The sequence below is a fragment of the Ruditapes philippinarum genome, unplaced genomic scaffold, assembly GCF_026571515.1.
Source record: "Ruditapes philippinarum isolate M1 unplaced genomic scaffold, ASM2657151v2 ctg17656_1_1_1_1, whole genome shotgun sequence".
In the NCBI taxonomy this organism is placed as follows: Eukaryota; Metazoa; Mollusca; class Bivalvia; order Venerida; family Veneridae; genus Ruditapes; species Ruditapes philippinarum.
Genome location: NW_026852095.1, coordinates 1 through 18,051, shown reverse-complemented (window position 1 = coordinate 18,051; position 18,051 = coordinate 1). Strand labels below are relative to the sequence as shown.

The 18,051-nt window shown below is 35.7% G+C and overlaps 1 long non-coding RNA gene across 1 annotated transcript; it reads right to left on the bottom strand.

Moving 5' to 3' along the window:
• Positions 1-2,781: 2,781 nt before the first annotated feature.
• Positions 2,782-15,518, bottom strand: LOC132749105 (uncharacterized). Its single transcript, XR_009628373.1, has 6 exons — positions 15,363-15,518; positions 10,435-10,564; positions 9,850-9,960; positions 4,241-4,310; positions 3,766-3,858; positions 2,782-2,851 (listed from the first exon to the last, which is right to left on the bottom strand). It is a non-coding gene; the product is annotated as an uncharacterized LOC132749105 (long non-coding RNA).
• Between the last annotated feature and the right edge of the window lie 2,533 nt (positions 15,519-18,051).

Here is an 18,051-nt window from a genome sequence, read left to right as displayed (position 1 = left end):
CAAAAAGTGTGAATGTCGGCGGCTCTTTGATGGTGATAGAGTAACAACATCAAAGGGAGGCATATTCTTTTTGAATAGCCTATTATGCACCTGTCAAAGGTCCACTTGTGTGTATTACACATTTAGATCTGTGATACTTTAAACAACTGAAACATATTTCATATAGTCTTTTGTAGGATTTTTTTTGCAAATGTTGGCAAGTATTTTTGCCTATTTGAGCAGTATGGAATTATGCAATTTGGTAAGGACAATACTTTTTTTCTGTAGCAAGATGTTCACGGTGCATGCTATTGAAAAATAAAAGATGTATAAAATTGAAGGGTAAATTCAATATTAATAAATACCAAATCCTTATTATTTGTAAAGCATAGGTATTTGCTTTATGACTTCTACAAGGACTAATATTAGGTTAACATGAAAATGTAAACAAGTCATTTTGGAAACAGTCTGTGCTGACTGTGCATATACATGTATTTCAAAATTTCTAAAATAGATAAATACAGAATCCCTAAAGAGAGCCCAACACGGCAAAATTGAAAATGTTGCAGGCTCGGTTTGATTGAGCCTGTTCATGGACGGTACTGGAAAGTGCAAGTTACCGTCCACGCCCCCTAGCACCGGCTTAAGCAGAATTCAACATTTAAACGTGAAATAGAAAAATTTTGAATTTAGAAACATCCGCAGATGTGTTCATACGGCGGTTATCATGGAACCTTCAATGTGACACAGAAGTGCCATTCCATGAAAAGCGGCGTATCCCAAGTAATAAAAAGCGTGTGCCCTAAACGAGAAAACAATGGGCGGAACTAAATAAAATGGAATTTTGAAAGGGGATCAGAGGTTATGAAGCCTGCGTATCACAGATAAGACGTCAAAAGACAAATTTAAAAAGCAGGCAACATATCCTAAGGGTGATTCAACATTATTCAAGTAGGAATATTGGAACCACCCAACTAGAAAATGCCGAAAAGTTGAAACTAAAAATACCACAAGCACAACAATAATGTCGTGCTGAACGATCTTTAAGGATCGAAAATATAACATCATTGATTAAATGTACGGGGAGACTTTTTACAGCCGTAAAAGCCGTACAGCCTTTTAACTTTTTAAGTTAATTACTGGTGGAAAATATGTTTGTGCTGTTGTAGTAGAACAGACTGGAAACATAAGTGACTTTGAAAAAACATCTAATGAAATTTCTTACATGTAATTCCAAATTGCAAAGTAAGCCAACCAATCCAGTGATTTCAATTATTACAGTAAACAATAATGTGATTTAAAAAGAATATCAGCATCAGAATAAAATTTCTACACAGTAATAATAAGAGCTGTAAGAAAATAATAGATAACCAACTGTCTTAAATTCTTTCAGATGTAGAGATATCAAGATTAAAACAATAATTTGTAGACTTCTCAGCTGCAGACTGCTGTCCTGCATAAGATATTTTGCTGTGTTTAAATTATGTCATGTTCTTTTGATGAAAAAGTAAAAGTATTTTACAATTAACATGTGTAAATGTTGTAAAAAAAAATAAACACAAAACAACAAAAGAAAAGTATACTTTACAGAAAGACCAGTAATGTAACATATTTATTTTCTATTTAAATACTACATGTTATATCTCTTCAGTCCTTATACTTGCAGCAACGGGTTTGGTATTGTAAAAGTATCAGTATCAATATCGATAAAATACCCGTATCGTTTCGTCAGTACCGGTATCGGTATCGGACCGTTTCGTGAAGAACGATATCCAACCCTATGCCAAATATGACGACTGTAGGTCAGAGGAATCTTAAGTTATTGGGCGGACAAGCTTATTGAAGTCAAGGCCCCTGTGACCTTGACCTTTGACCTAGTGACCTCAAAATCAATAGGGGTCATCTACTAATCATGACTAACCTCCATGCCAAATATGACGACTGTAGGTCAAAGGAATCTTAAGTTATTGGGCGGACAAGCTTTTTGAAGTCAAGGCCCCTGTGACCTTGACCTTTGACCTCAAAATCAATAGGGGTCATCTACTAATCATGACTAACCTCCATGCCAAATATGACGACTGTAGGTCAGAGGAATCTTAAGTTATTGGGCGGACAAGCTTTTTGAAGTCAAGGCCCCTGTGACCTTGACCTTTGACCTGGTGACCTCAAAATCAATAGGGGTCATCTACTAATCATGACTAACCTCCATGCCAAATATGACGCCTGTAGGTCAAAGGAATCTTAAGTTATTGGGCGGACAAGCTTTTTGAAGTCAAGGCCCCTGTGACCTTGACCTTTGACCTGGTGACCTCAAAATCAATAGGGGTCATCTACTAATCATGACTAACCTCCATGCCAAATATGACGACTGTAGGTCAAAGGAATCTTAAGTTATTGGGCAGACAAGCTTTTTGAAGTCAAGGCCCCTGTGACCTTGACCTTTGACCTAGTGACCTCAAAATCAATAGGGGTCATCTACTTATCATGACTAACCTCCATGCCAAATATGAAGACTGTAGGTCAAAGGAATCTTAAGTTATTGGGCGGACAAGCTTTTTGAAGTCAAGGCCCCTGTGACCTTGACCTTTGACCTAGTGACCTCAAAATCAATAGGGGTCATCTACTAATCATGACTAACCTCCATGCCACATATGAAGACTAAGGGTCAAAGGAATCTTAAGTTATTGGGCGGACAAGAAAAAACCGCCGGACAGCCGGACGGACGGACAAGCTGATTCCAGTATACCCCCCTTACAACTTTGTTGTGCGGGGGTATAAATATTTACTAGTTTATTGTAATTTACTAACCTTCAATAGGTTTACATTTAAATGCCTCTGCTACTCTCTGTATACCATCTGTAACTGTGTAATTCTGTAAAGTAACAATACACTATGATGATAAATTTCCTACCAGTACACCTCCCATCATTGCTACTAGGAATCACAATTCTCTTTTATTACAGTTTGCTAACATAAATCAATTATTTCAGATATTTGTGTAAACAGGGATCTATAACAGTTTTTAAAAGAAAAGTTTAATTTCGTCTACAATATCAGGTTATAAGTTGCATCATTATCTTTATTATGTTATCCTGTGATGGTATACCAGTTCTGTTTATTTTCCACCAAAATATTCGACAAAATTCAGCCCCATTCCCATCTCAAAATAGTATGTTTTTTTCCCTCGTCAAAGCCGAAATGTTCCCCCATACGACAGCCCGAATTTGACTGCAATGAATATCATTTTTTGCAACTAACTGCTTAAAAATGTTTCATTTTATGCCTGTAAGATTTACTGTTAAACAAGATTGTTTACAAATCGTTCCCGGGTAGGTAAGGGGACTCCCGGTGTCCCAACAAGTTTAACATGCGACGCTTTAAATTCACCTGTCAATATTTTAGATCTGTATATTAAGTAAAAGCGACATACTTTAAACTTGTGTTGCAAGAGTTGCTCCCCTTTTCTTCCGGAAAGAAAACAATGTCGCACAACAGTAAATCTTACAGGTCACTGGATTCTTTTTTGTTTCTCAATTGTGAAGAAATAAAATTCCCCCTCCTATTGCATTTTTTCCCCTCCAAAGGGCACCGACCCTCTTCCCCCTTTAAGTGAAAAAAAACCTTCTGTATACCACTGGTTCTCTTTCATGCAACAACTGTATAGTTAATGACTGAGCTAAATCATAAGGTGAAAATATTCTCTGTCATAACATGAAAACATTCCCCATCAGTAAAATGAATACATATGTACAAGTTACACATGTTGTTATAGAAAGATTTACTTACCTCAGCACCAGGTTTGACCATACGTAAAGCTATTTCTGCTGCATTAACTGCTGCCATCATTACATCTGCTTTACGACCAGTTACCTTGTTACTCTAATAATACAATATATTATCTCACATTAATCTATATAAATTTAGCACTTCATATCTAGAAAGTTTGGTAATGAAAACAAATGTTCATGCTTGTAAATACTATGTTATGACTTGATGCTAATTTTCCTCACATTAGCCCATTCTTTTATTTTTGTTGTATTTATTTAGTGAATTAAGTACAACCTACATACATGTATAATATATAAGGAACTAATTGTTGTACTCATTTCAATAGGAAATTTTAATTCATTCTTTATTTTTGTGTTTAATTATGCCATTAAAATTCTTGTTGGGCTACTAACTTGTGATATTTCATGTGGTTACTTCTTCTGCTAAACACAGGTAAATATCAAACATTTATAAATTAAAGCTTTCATCTTACCTCTGATGCTCCCACTACTAGTGTATGAGCAACAACTGCAATAAAACCATCTATTTGTGCTCCCAAATCACTGGAATAATAAGTCATTATGATTTATTTGAGCCCTGTCACGACAAAACCAACAAGAGGGCCATGATGGCCCTGAGGTCGCTCACCTGTATATAGCCCCCCCTCCCCCCGGCCAATTTTTACCCAAGGGCTTTTATTTGTTTATTTGAACAGACTTGGTAGACACCCATAAGAAGATGTTTCAATTGCTAAACATCTAAGTTCTAGCTCATTGGGTTTTTTAAAAGAAGATTTTTTAAGTTTTTACTATAGACATATAGTTAAAAACAATGACACCCCTGGGGCAGGGCCAGTTTTGACCCCCGGCTTTTATTTGAACAAACTTTGTAGATATTTACTTAAAGATGTTTCATGCTTAATATCTTAACTCTAGCTATTTGGGTTTTTTCAAAGAAGATTTTTAAGTTTTTGCTATACACATATAAGGAAAATCAATGACCCCCGGGGCGGGGCCAGTTTTGACCCCAGGGCTTTTATTTGAACATACTTGGTAGACAACCATTAGAACATGTTTCATGCTAAATATCTTAGCTCTAGCTCTTTGGGTTGTTTAAAAGAAGATTTTTTAAGTTTTTACTATATGCATATAGGGAAAATCAATGACCCCCTGGGGCGGGGCCAATTTTGACCCAGGGCTTTTATTTGAACAAACTTGGTAGACATTCACTAGAAGATGTTTCATGCCAAATATCTAAGCTCTAGCTCTAACAGTTCTTTAAAAGATGATTTTTTAAGTTTTTACTATATGCATATAGGGAAAATCAATGACCCTCGGGGCGGGGCCAATTTTGACCCCAGGGCTTTTATTTGAACAACTTTGGTAGACACTCACTAGAAGATGTTTCATGCCAAATATCTAAGCTCTAGCTCTTACAGTTCTTTAAAAGAAGATTTTATAAGTTTTTACTATATGCATATAGGGAAAATCAATGACCCCCGGGGCGGGGCTAATTTTGACCCCAAGGCTTTTATTTGAACAACTTTGGTAGACACTCGCTAGAAGATGTTTCATGCCAAATATCTAAGTTCTAGCTCTTACAGTTCTTTAAAAGAAGATTTTATAAGTTTTTACTATATGCATATAGGGAAAATCAATGACCCCCGGGGCGGGGCCAATTTTGACCCCAGGGCTTTTATTTGAACAACTTTGGTAGACACTCACTAGAAGATGTTTCATGCCAAATATCTAAGCTCTAGCTCTTACAGTTCTTTAAAAGAAGATTTTTTAAGTTTTTACTATATGCATATAGGGAAAATCTATGACCCCCTGGGGCAGGGCCAATTTTGACCTCAGGGCTTTTATTTGAACAAACTTGGTAGACACTCATTAGAAGATGTTTCATGCTAAATATCTTAGCTCTAGCTCTTTGGGTTCTTTAAAAGAAGATTTTTAAGTTTTTACTATATGCATATAGGGAAAATCAATGACCCCCTGGGGCGGGGCCAATTTTGACCCAAGGGCTTTTATTTTAACAAACTTGGTAGACACTCACTAGAAGATTTTTCATGCCAAATATCTAAGCTCTAGCTCTAACAGTTCTTTAAAAGAAGATTTTTTAAGTTTTTACTATATGCATATAGGGAAAATCAATGATCCCCCGGGGCGGGGCCAATTTTGACCCAAGGGCTTTTATTTGAACAAACTTGGTAGACACTCGCTAGAAGATGTTTCATGCTAAATATCTTAGCTCTAGCTCTTTGGGTTCTTTAAAAGAAGATTTTTTAAGTTTTTACTATATGCATATAGGGAAAATCAATGACCCCCTGGGGCGGGGCCAATTTTGACCCCAGGGCTTTTATTTGAACAACTTTGGTAGACACTCACTAGAAGATGTTTCATGCCAAATATCTAAGCTCTAGCTCTTACAGTTCTTTAAAAGAAGATTTTTTTAAGTTTTTACTATATGCATATAGGGAAAATCTATGACCCCCTGGGGCAGGGCCAATTTTGACCTCAGGGCTTTTATTTGAACAAACTTGGTAGACACTCATTAGAAGATGTTTCATGCTAAATATCTTAGCTCTAGCTCTTTGGGTTCTTTAAAAGAAGATTTTTTAAGTTTTTACTATATGCATATAGGGAAAATCAATGACCCCTGGGGCGGGGCCAATTTTGACCCAAGGGCTTTTATTTTAAACAAACTTGTAGTAGACACTCACTAGAAGATGTTTCATGCCAATATCTAAGCTCTAGCTCTAACAGTTCTTTAAAAGAAGATTTTTTTAAGTTTTTACTATATGCATATAGGGAAAACCAATGATCCCCCCGGGCGGGGCCAATTTTGACCCAAGGGCTTTTATTTGAACAAACTTGGTAGACACTTGCTAGAAGATGTTTCATGCTAAATATCTTAGCTCTAGCTCTTTGGGTTCTTTAAAAGAAGATTTTTTAAGTTTTTACTATATGCATATAGGGAAAATCAATGACCCCCTGGGGCGGGGCCAATTTTGACCCCAGGGCTTTTATTTGAACAAACTTGGTAGATACTCATTAGAAAATGTTTCATGCCAAATATCTAAGCTCTAGCTCTTAGGGTAGTTTAAAAGAAGATATTTAAAGATTTTTCTTTCGGTTGCCATGGCAACCAGAGTTCTGCATGGAATTAAATTCTTTGAACAATTTTTAAAGGTGACCACCAAAGGAACATTCCTGTGAAGTTTGGATGAAATTGGCTAAGTGGTTTATGAGGAGATGTCATTTAAAGCAAAAGTTTACGGACGGACGCCGGACGAAAAGCGATCACAAAAGCTCACCCTGTCACTTTGTGACAGGTGAGCTAACAAAATGAGTTTGCGACCAGCATGGATCCAGACCAGCCTGCGCGTCCGCAGTCTGATCAGGATCCATGCTGTTCGCTTACAAACCCTATTACAAGTAGAGAAACTGATAGCAAACAGTAAGGATCCTGATTAGACTGCGCGGATGCGCAGGCTGGTCTGGTCTGGATCCATGCTGGTCGCAAACCCATTATGTTGGTTTTGTCATGTCGTGGCTCATTTAACTAATGTAAGGGCTACTCAACCCCCTGGGGCAGGGCTAATTTTAACCCAAGGGCTTTGATTTGAACAAACTTGGTAGACACCTATAAGAAGATGTTTCATGCTTAACATCTAAGCTCTAGCTCATTCCAGGGTTTTTTAAAAGAAGATTTTTTAATTTTTTACTATACACATATAGTTAAAAACAATGACACCCCTGGGGCGGGGCCAGTTTTAGTAGAAGATGTTTCATGCTTAATATCTAAACTCTAGCTATTTGGGTTTTTTCAAAGAAGATTTTTAAGTTTTTGCTATACACATATAAGGAAAATCAATGACCCCCGGGGCGGGGCCAATTTTGACCCTAGGGCTTTTATTTGAACAAACTTTGTAGACACTCACTAGAATATGTTTCATGTTTAATATCTAAACTGTAGCTATTTTTGTTTTTTCAAAGAAGATTTTTTAAGTTTTTGCTATACACATATAAGGAAAATCAATGACCCCCGGGGCGGGCCAATATTGACCCCAGGGCTTTTATTTGAACAAACTTGGTAGACACTCATGAGAAGATGTTTCATGCTAAATATCTTAGCTCTAGCTCTTTGGGTTCTTTAAAAGAAGATTTTTTAAGTTTTTACTATATGCATATAGGGAAAATCAATGACCCCATGGGGCGGGGCCAATTTTGACCCCAGGGCTTTTATTTGCACAAACTTGGTAGACACTCACTAGAAGATGTTATATGCCAAATATCTAAGCTCTAGCTCTTTGGGTTTTTTTAAAAGAAGATATTTAAAGTTTTTTCTTTCGGTTGCCATGGCAACCAGAGTTCTGCATGGAATTAAATTCTTTGAGCAATTTTTAAAGGTGACTACCAAAGGAACATTCCTGTGAAGTTTGGATGAAATTGGCTTGGTGGTTTATGAGGAGATGTCATTTAAAGTAAAAGTTTACGGACGGACGACAAACGGACGGACGCAGGACGAAAAGCGATCACAAAAGCTCACCCTGTCACTTTGTGACAGGTGAGCTAACAAAATGGGTTTGCGACCAGCATGGATCCAGACCAGCCTGCGCATCCGCAGTCTGATCAGGATCCATGCTGTTCGCTTACAAACCCTATAACAAGTAGAGACACTGATAGCAAACAGTAAGGATCCTGATTAGACTGCGCGGATGCGCAGGCTGGTCTGGATCCATGCTGGTCGCAAACCCATTATGTTGGTTTTGTCATGTCGTGGCTCATTTAACTAATGTAAGGGCTCCTCAACATGTTATACACCAAGTATCTAAAATTCTACACTTTTTGAAGACATTTCACAACATTATTTTGATTTGTTAAGTTCTTACTTACACTGACAATGTCATGGCAACTTTAAAGATTTTTTTAAGTGAAAAGAGAACTCGGATTCACTTTAAATTCATTATTTCAAGTACAAGCAGCCACTAAAGTTGCAGTCATTGAATTTTAAGATTTTGAATTTACTGGCCCCAATTCCAGTCTTGAATTTATTTCTACTATATATCTAACTAAATTTTCTTAAAATATACACTGGCCCAAACTTTCACTGGCCTCATGGGCCTCCAGGCCAGTGCTAAATTCTATGCTGGAGTTGACCCGTCAAAATGCATAAATTTCGTTTCACATAAAATAACCCATGTCACTGATAGGATTTGCACCCGTGCAGTGAGAGGCATGTGATTTGAAGTCTGTGACCAGGCAACCACATTTATAACACACATGCTTTGAGTCTAAGGTTCTCAACATCACATTAAAAACTTTCAAATTCATGATACATTTTTGAGGCTAATCAGGGGCCAAAAACACCCCAATTTTTTTGGGAGGGGCCTCAGCCTTTTTCTTCGGGAAAAAAATGCGTGATTTTGGCATACTTTGGAAAAGGGGTCTCAAATTTAACAGAAACTTTTAACAAGTTCTTCAAAATAGACAAGCAAAAAGCACTGGGAAATACAAACAAGGCAGTAAATACCTTGATTCAAACACCATCATCTTTTTAAATTTCATATGACATGTGTAAAGCTCAAAATTGAAGTTAATTGTTACAAAAAATCAAGTGACTAACTTTTGATGAATCATTTGAGAACTGAAAGTACTTTGTCAGCAGATGTAATATCCATTACTTTTTTTCTTAGGACAGTAATGTGGAATCAAGATGACATGGCTAAAATATTTACGAATCAGACTGAGATGACTTTTTGAAAGCAGACATGCAATTGAGACCGGGTTTAGACTGTTCCTAACAATTGGAAGATGGCAATGACATTAGTTCATATCCCTATACCAAACATTCATTCTGATGATTTTACAAACATGTACCCACTGCTTACAATTTTTGTGCATGCATGATAAATTAGTGCAGGAATTATGCACTGTAGATTAACACAAACCTGCGCCTGCTTTGCACATGTTCTGCGTTCACAAGTGTCCTAATTACAATTTTTATTGTACCTGACTGTCACACTGAACACGCATTCTAATATTGTAGATTTACTTAAACAAATTAATTTAACAAACATAACAAGATTTCATAACTTACATTTTAACTACATCACCATTCTTTTATTGGTCACATCTGGATCACTTTTGAGGGGAAGGGAAAAATGGCAAATGCAATTATTTACTGAGACACATGTTGGGAAGGCAATACCTGTAGAATGAAAAATAAAAATCCATCAATATTAAATAATCATTATTACAAGGCCTCCTATATGTGTATGCCTAATCATTTATATGTGTAATTTTTTTTCCATGAAAATCATGCATCAAATAAATTTTGGGGTACGCTCAACACAAGTTGAAAAATTGCAAGTTTTTACAAGTCAAGGGCAATAACTCTACAATTACTGAATAAATCAACAACAATCACACCCATACGCACAACTTCACCATGCTAAGTTGCTAACCAATAATTCTGTAGTTTCATGACTCTAGGTCAAATACTATTTGGGCCTTTTTTCTCGCGACACAAGTTGAAAATGGACCAAGGGCAATAACTCTGACAAAACTGAATTAACTGAATTTTTTTTTGAAGGAAGAAGATGAACTCAAAACTAAAACCTCTATAAACTGTGTCAGCACTCTTGACAAAAACAAAAACTATTTTTAAAACACATTACAATACCTTTTTTCATTTTTTTATCTTTTTTTGAACACTTTTCCCGTCTCTTCATTTAATCTGGTGTCTCCAAACACACATATACTAAGGACAGATGCTCCATCTACACACTTTCCTATAACCTCCTTCAATATACCTGGAATACAACAGACATCAACCCAGTGTATAAGTTTGGAAGTACAACTAAATACTGTTATAACTGATTTAACTTATGAATAATGGAAGCTACATAAAATACAAGGGCCATGATGGCCCTGAGGTCGCTCACCTGTATATAGGCCCCCCTGTTTAAACCCCAGGGCTTTTATTTGAACAAACTTGGAAGACACCCAATGACTTTCCCCCACTCTTCCCCCCCCCACCCTGGCAGGGCAATTTTAACCCAAAGGCTTTTTATTTGAACAAACTTGGTAGACACCCATAAGAAGATGTTTCATGCTAAACATCTAAGCTCTAGCTCATTGGGATTTTTCAAAGAAGATTTTTTAAGTTTTTACTATACACATATAGTTAAAAAGTTAAAAACTATGACACCCCTGGGACGGGGCCAGTTTTGACCCCAGGGCTTTTATTTGAACAATCTTTGTAGACACTTACTAGAAGATGTTTCATGCTCACTATCTAAACTCTAGCTATTTGGGTTTTTTCAAAGAAGATTTTTTAAGTTTTTGCTATACACTTATAAGGAAAATCAATGACCCCCGGGGCGGGGCCAATTTTGACCCCAGTGGCTTTTATTTGAACAAACTTGGTTTACACCCATTAAAACATGTTTCATGCTAAATATGTTAGCTCTAGCTCTTTGAGTTCTTTTAAAGGAGATTTTTTAAGTTTTTACTATATGCACATAGGAAAATCAATGACCCCCTGGGCGGGCCAATTTTGACCCCAGGGCTTTTGTTTGAACAAACTTGGTAGACACTCATTAGAAGATGTTTCATGCTCAATATCTTAGCTCTAGCTCTTTGGGTTGTTTAAAAGAAGATTTTTTAGGTTTTTTACTATATGCATATATAGGGAAAATCAATGACCCCCTGGGGCTGAGCCAATTTTAACCCCAGAGCTTTTATTTGAACAAATGAAGCATTTTGTTGCTAAATAAAATCTTTTAATTATGGATATATAACAGGCTTTCTCATTGGTCCTTGTTAGGTTAAAGGTTAATTTCACGCTTGACAGTTTCCATAGTATTTGTATTACTACGCCTTTTCTTATAAATAGTCGTTTTTGGCGCTATTTTGGTTACAGTTTTGTAAGACACGTTTGTTGATTGACGCTTTAGGAAAAATTTGATTTGTGTGGAAGGGTTTCACTGTGCCCGTCTTTGTTCTCAGATATTTTCTTTTCATTATTTCTACGTTCATGATGTAGTGAGTGGGACTATTTATTACTGGTAGTCAGCTGTTTGGGGGATCAGCTTGTAGCCTTTTTGTGCGAAGGACAGGTATATTTTGAATTTGATTATTGTTGGAATCATGAGTGAAAGAAAGTCCGCTAGAAACAAGGAAGTTCTTGATTATAAAGCGATGAACGAAGGCAGAGTTACCACACCGGCTAAGAAGCCACAGATTCCAGAGGTGTTATCGATTTCTCCCGTTCAATTGTACAATTTACCCAGGGAGAATGTTACTGTGTCACCGTCAAAGTTACTTCCGGGTGATGTCGAAAAGGAACGTTTGTTGGCTCGTTTGTCGGCCTTGGATGAGAAGCAGGCTCGATTACAGGAGCGAAATGAGCTAGAGATGCTTAAAAGACAGGTGGAGGAAAAGAAAGCTTACATCCAGGACCTTGAAAAATCATTGTCTGCGTCTGGTTCAACCTGTGAGAAGAAGAGTAAAGTTGACAGGAAGGGCAAACACGCAGGTTTGAGTGCTTCATCGGCAAGTAAACAGACTTCGTCCAAAGTATTAGGTGCTTCAAAAGAAGGTATGTTGCTTAATATTGACACTTTACGGAAAGTGCCTGGTCTTAAAAAGTCAGCTAAGAAGGAATTAGCAAATTTGGGTTTGTTTAGCTCCGAGTCTTCTGGTACAGATTCTTGTGATACTACCGAATCAAGTTCTTCTTCAGAAGAAGATAGTCATTCTGATACATCTTTAACCCAAAAGAAGTCTAATGTTAGGGTTAAGAGTAAAAAACACAAAACTAAATCTGGGAATAACTTCAAGATCAATCTGACTCTGTTTTATATTAAGCAGCATTATCCACATTTAGGTGATTGGAAATCTGATGCATATAAATCTTATTTGGAATTGAATTTGTCTGATAAGGCTAACATTTTATCCAAAATGTTTGAGACATTATAAGTTGTTTATGTTATAGAGTTGGTTTTTTCTCTTTACAGATGCCACTCCCTCCCACCCTTTTTTCTAATTTGTGTGTATGGTATGCTTGTATTTTGTTTGTTTCTTTTGCCATGTTCTTTTGTTAATGAATTTCTTCCGCTTTATGTACATGTGCATTTGTTGACTTTTGTTTTAGCTTTCAATGTATACTGTTACACGTATATGCAGGGGTTAATCATTTGTGTGTATAATGCCTTCATGTATATTTGTATAGTCTTGTATTATTTAGGTTGTATTGTCTTTTATATGTCTTTATTTCTGGCGGATTTGTAGTATTCATATTAGTTATTTAGCTGTTAATGGTCACTGTTACTTAATTCGATGAAGTAATGTTATTCATCATGTGACTATCTGTTATAATAGAATTGTCATAACTACCTTTCAGCCTCATTAAAACGCTCATGTTGGGGTCCAATGTCTCAACACCGCGTTCTAACGAGGCTCTCATTAGAACGCTCATTGCGAAATTACCACATTACCCCACCCACTGCATATATATATAACGCTGATTTTCTTACTCACTGTTCAATGAATATCGACATTATCTTTTTCTAAAACCATTCAATGATGTAAACATATATTATATTCACAAATAATACTAATTATATTTAAAAGAAAGGAAAAACTTTCGAAAGAAAATTATAAATCATGAATGTAGTGTAAACAGGTAGCCATTACTGTAATGACGTTTGATTAACTAGGGGACACAACTAAAGCTGGACTGTAAATAACACTGTAATTTACAGTCCAGCTTTAGTTGTGTCCCCTAGTAAATCAAACGCCAATTACTTCCTGTCATGGCCGCTCTATTTACAGTGCAGGATTTTAAATTGATTTTGGGCTTGTGGGTTATTTAATTCAGCGAGGTTTACATGTCAAAGATATGTGTGTGAATTTTAGTTTATTTATACTCACCACCGAATGCCAATGTAACAGTTATGATATGAATTTGAGATTTTGGAAACAATCTGAAGACAGGTAAAACAACAAAAGAGCGGATAAACGCTTACCTGGGCATGTTTTTCACACCTTTGGTGATCATAAATGTCCTAATAACAATTGTTTATTGTACTTGGCTATCAAATTGAACAAGCGTTATAGCGCGCTATAAATCTAAGTCTACTTAAAAAAAAAATAGTGTTTTTTTTGGGGGGGAAGTTTTTTGTTTTTGTTTTTTTGGGAGCCAAGGTCTATGAGCGCTCTACTGAGATCAGCGTTATAGTGAAGAGCGAGTTATCGAGGATACAGTGTAGTATGAATTATTTAGGATAATCATTTTGTGTATTATTCATTTTATGCCTTTGTGAATTAATAACGTGTCTTCCTGCTCTATTAAAATCGATTATCTCTTATTTCGAGTTTCTGGTTATGACATAATTCTTGGTAGACACTCACTAGAAGATTTTTCATGCCAAATATCTAAGCTCTAGCTCTTTGGGTTTTTTAAAAGAAGATATTTAAAGTTTTTTTCTTTTGGTTGCCATGGCAACCAGAGTTCTGCATGGAATTAAATTCTTTGAACAATTTTTAAAGGTGACCAACACAGGAACATTCCTGTGAAGTTTGGATTAAATTGGCTTAGTGGTCTTTGAGGAGATGTCATTTAAAGTAAAAGTTTACGGACGGCCGGACGAAAAGCGATCACAAAAGCTCACCCTGTCACTTTGTGACAGATGAGCTGAAAACACAAAAGGTCGGGAGGGAGTGGCAAATTTGAAGAAACAACCGACTGAGTACGTGTCTTGACAAAAACTGTAACTAAAAGGCGCCAAACCGAACCTAAATACAGTTTGGCGTAATGATACAATAGGGACCCTTGACCTAACTGATGAAATAACCAATCAAAAAGGTTGTTTATTAAAATCACGGATTTATATTACAAGGATCGGACACTTTTGTTAAGCTTAAAGTCTCGTCGCGCGCATGGGCGGAATCGCACATCGGATATAGGTGGACAGAATGAGAGATGGCCGAACGCGCGGAGTGCGAAATGTGACAGATTTTCACAACAGTATGTGGTGTTATTGCAGCTTTGTGAAACATTTAACACATATGAATGTATTGATACAGTATTATTTTGTGCCGCTAAAGTATTAATATATGAAAATGTGTCGATAGAACGACTCAACGCTTAGTTAAAAAGTACCTAATTTAAAAAATATTCGCCTATTGTTTAGGCATACTATCTACACTTTGGCGCCCTTTGACTTCAAGCACAAATAATTACCCATTTCAGATTAAGATAATTATTTTTTATGTTGTGGTTGGAAAAGGGCCGAGCTGACTCGGGGGCCGAGTACATTTCAGGGCCAAGCCGACACTGAATCCTGACCGGGACTCGAACCCGGGACCCTCGGAATACCATTCGGACTGTCCTATCCGGCGGCTTACACATCTTCTCACCTATTTAGTGATCAGTTCTGAACCGCTTTAAAAATATTCTTCTTTCAACAGTGTTGTGAAATAGTTCATTTTATTGTTTCGAGACGCCGGGACATAATGTTATTGACTTTTCGTATTTAACACAGTTAAATTGTTTCATAATAATCATCAATACAGAGTTTTACAAATTGAAAAGTTTCTTAATACCATTGACCATGTCACCGGCCATTTTATACTTGGTGACAACAATATCTTCTGCCGGAGTGGGTTCATCTTCTTTTTCTGCCATCTTGAAAAATTCACGTGTTCCCAGAATTCCGTTGGCTGGCGGGAAAGAAGAACATAAACGGGAGATAACTATGAGAACGTACAACGACAGGTGCACGTTATTTTATCTCATGAATCAAAGGGCTGCAAGCTCTGCGGTATTTTCTGATCTTTGCAATCTATATGTATTTTCCTGTAAATGTTTATTTTATATACTATAATTCATATTACAGGGCACCGAGATGCAGCTACTACGTTTAGATTTTTTACTATAACAGTTTGAGCAGGGTCTTTCAAATAGAGTTTGAGTTAAATACATATATACGGAACTTTGCATGACTACAGTAGAGTTGCATCAAAAAATCATTTATGTTAATTTTTATGACAGCCACACTTTATCCTTGCGTATCGTGGCTACTTCCTTAAAAAGGCACTAAAAAATAGTTGCCTCAACTGGGATTTGAACCCCAGACATTTCACGCCCTAAACGAGCGCGTTACCCCTGCACCACGAAGAAAGCCTGAATAGAAGCAAATAATTCTAAATTTTGAATTTCCATTCTTGGGTTTGTAATCCGGGGTATTTTGTTCACGATAACACTGATGTAAATAATTTAGCGAAAATCTTCTCGCCAAAACAGACCGACATGTATATAATGTATATTCCACTACTCGACAGTCAGATTTATTTATGTACTACGCTCTGAAGTATTCGGTAATCTACATGTACATCGCTAAAAATAGCAGTTTCATTGATTAAAATGATATTCATCAGGGTAATTTGTGATTTTGTGCATTTATTGACAATTCTATAAGCCAAAGCTACTTTAAACTTTGAATGCTCAAAGGCGGCTTCTCACCAAGACAATATTTTAAACGAATATCTCAAGAGTACGAAGCATCGATCTAATGGTACCAATTTATTGTACATTTTTTAACAGAATTTTTGACATTGGCATTTTGCCAGATTCATGGTTACTTGGAACCATTAAACCCATATAAAAAAAGGATCACCCCTTAACCTGAAAATTTCAGATCTATTACTATTATTAGCTGTTTAGGTAAAGTTTTTACTGCTATCCTTAATGACCGATTGACAGCATTCTTAAATACAAATAAAGATAGATAGATACTTTATTGACGTATACATTCAGTACATAGTCATTTCACACACATTTGTATATAGTACAATTTAACATAATATCATGGTACATGAACAAAGTTGTAGCACAACATATTCAATTTACATGTTTTTGTAGAATGAGCGTGAGCAGCATTTAGTACTAAAGTAAGCTTAGCTATTATAAAGCGTTTATATTTTTAAATATATAAAAAGTGGATTTTAGACTTAATCATATGTTGTGATAGGATTCCATTTAACAATGTTTCGTAATAGACACATTATCAAGTAATTTCAAGAATAAAAAATATCACTCTTAAATATAACGAGACAAATTTATACATTGATTTACAGAGCATTTAGTGATTCAATGCGATGCTTAGTAGCATAATACATATATTTACCTAAACCTATTAATTCAGACTTTTTTTCAGTACTTAATAATTCAATCAATGTGAACATACTTGGTCTTCTGTAGTAGTATTGCGTTATGTAAAGAGACCATATAACATTCTTCAGTCAGCAGGATTTAATGAAGTCTGGTTATATCCCGATTCTGTTAATATAAAAATATTTGTACCTATTTTTAGGAATAGATTACGGGATATTTATATAAGTTGTTGGAATGGTGGTATTCAATCTTCATCATTGTTAGATGTGTATAGGGAATATAAGATCACATTTGAACAATCGTTATACATAAAATATATTGAAAATGTAAAATATAGAAATGTTTTAGCAAAAAATAAGGCTCTCCTCACACAAACTTAATATCGAGTTAGGAAGACATAATAATGTACCAAGGAATGAACGAAAGTGCACTTTATGTTATATGAATGATATAGAAGATGAATTTCACTTTATCCTTAAATGTCCGATATATTCTGAGTTAAGAAATCAATACATTCCAAGATACTATTATTGCAACACAAGTATGTTTAAATTCATTTCATTAATGCAAACTGGTCGCAAGAAAGAACTGAAAAATTTAGCTATATTCTGTGATAAAGCTTTTAAATTGAGGGATAGTTTGTTATAATATACTGACATGTAAGCTTTACTCTCTTTCTCGGTTTTTTCTGTTGTTTAAAAAAATGAAAAAAGTATCATTGTTACTGTTAAATGCGCATTGTATATCCATCATGTAGATTTGTAAAGTTATATGTGAATATGAAATTGTACATATATACATATATTTTTTAAATTTATCTATTAATATTTGAAACTTGTCAAATTAAATTGATCTGTTTTTCAACACATAACAAAATATAAATACCATGATAACATGTTTTGACAAAACTAATCCTTATAATTAAGTCAAGTGTTAGTTGTTTTGGGTATTGGTCTGTTTTGTGTGGGTTTTTCTTTTCCAAAAAAAATGAATTCTATTAATATTGATCATGAATTATTAAGGGGAAGTAAATGTTTAAATACTGGTTATGTAAAGTTACCTAAGTTATCCCCCTTCATTTGTCACAGTTTGCTTTTTTGAATAACATAAAAGAAAATG